The sequence below is a fragment of the Lynx rufus genome, unplaced genomic scaffold (assembly GCF_022079265.1).
Source record: "Lynx rufus isolate CCGP_SWC_20201006 ecotype Redwood Valley unplaced genomic scaffold, mLynRuf1.p SCAF_30, whole genome shotgun sequence".
NCBI classification, from domain to species: domain Eukaryota; kingdom Metazoa; phylum Chordata; class Mammalia; order Carnivora; family Felidae; genus Lynx; species Lynx rufus.
In genome coordinates, this window is record NW_025814846.1 from 5,197,751 (window position 1) to 5,199,455 (window position 1,705).

Sequence of the window (1,705 nt, forward strand, 5' to 3'; positions counted from 1 at the left end):
TCAAAATATAGGGTACACTTGGGAATAGTTGGTTACCAGCTACAAAATATCTTTTAGTGTCAGATTATTGGGTCTTTAAAAGACCAAAGAGTTTGAACTTTAATCTTAAAGTTGGTGAGAATTCTTTGACATTTTAAACTTTCTAAGCTTTTGAAAAAATAACATGCATATAATAAATATAACCAGTAAAAAGAAAATTTATGGCAAATCTTTGACACCCAAGGCTGCCAGTTTCCTTTCCATACTTATTCAAAAATATATTTAATATCACCTCCTATTTAAAATATAAATGGTTGCATACTCTCTACTCTGCTATGCACATTATTATTATTTTACTTACAATGTCTTGAAAATTATTCCATATAATTACATATAAAATCATTTCTTTCATTTTCATGACCGCATGGCATTTTATTGTTATAGATATATCATACTTTATTTATTAATTTATTTTATTTTTTCTATTTTCAACAAATTTTATTGCATCTGAATTTCATATGCACAAAAATATTACATGCTTAAACTTGTTCAAATAGAAATTTCTTTCAGTTCTTGGGGCCACCTTCCTTCAAAGGCAAATATATAAACAAATAATATGTTATGTAGAGCATACATAGAAAATTTTCTTTCACAAGAATAAAAATATTTGTACATTTTGTACTTAGTGTAGTTCAGCAATCCATTTTATGTTAACAAATTTAGTTAACTGTTAGGAGTTACAGTACATATACAAAAGAACTCAATAGAAGGCAGATATTTTAACTCTTAAGAATATGTGTGATATAATTTTTTCTTATATTTTTTAAGAAGATACTCCATTTGTGAATTCAAGTTTGGTTGGCCCGTTTTTAAGACTTTTTGCTATGTATTTTGAATACCTCCATTTTCTTCTTTTTATAGAGCGTTTGAGCTTCTTCTTTCTTGTTTTCTCAAGTTCTTGTTTCTTAGCACACTCTGCTTGTGCTTGTTCATATTCTTCATACAATTTTTGATTTGATGTTTTCTTTTTCTTTTGAATAGTAATGGAGTTTATTCTTATGCTACCTTGTTCTGCTGCTTAACATTACAATGTTCTTCATACAAAGCTTGGTCAATGCCATATATATTTTTTTTTTTTTGGCAAAGTTTGATCAGCTTGCTCTTCTGACAGAGGCTGTTCAACTTTTCTAGGTTGCTTCCTGAGTCTTTTCTCTTCAGCTAAATAAAGATGTTTCAGATGACCAGGGTATCGATCTGTGGATTGGGATTCCTGTGAGGTTTGAGCCTTCTTTTCCCTCCATAGAATTTCTTGAAATTTTGCTGAATCTTCAGTTTTATTCAGAATGCAAAGCCTTGTCCCTCATGAACTCTTCCCACGATGGCCTGCAGATGATTGGATTGCCCTGTCCTCTTCTTCACATTCTTATTCCTGAATCTTACCAGAGAAAATCCTTTGCTACATGTCCAAACATTCCCTGGTGGCCACCCTGCTGCTGGCCTCACTGATGCCATGGTGCTCCAGCCAAGTCATACTTTATAATATTTAATCAGTAGTAGGGTGCGCTTGAAGAGTTTAGAATATGGATGGGTCTGTGTTTCAAAAAGTTTACTCTAGCTGGCAGGATTTGAGCATTGAGAGCTTGGAACAGGGAAGCCAATTGAGTGGATCAGTGAGAGAACATATGTGAAAGCATTTTTCAGCTGTAATGTGTTATATAAATCTGAG

General features: G+C 32.3%; 1 pseudogene; it reads right to left on the reverse strand.

Annotated features, from left to right (window-relative positions):
• Positions 1-765: 765 nt before the first annotated feature.
• LOC124521548 (thyroid transcription factor 1-associated protein 26-like) lies at positions 766-1,491 on the reverse strand (annotated as a pseudogene).
• Positions 1,492-1,705: the final 214 nt, after the last annotated feature.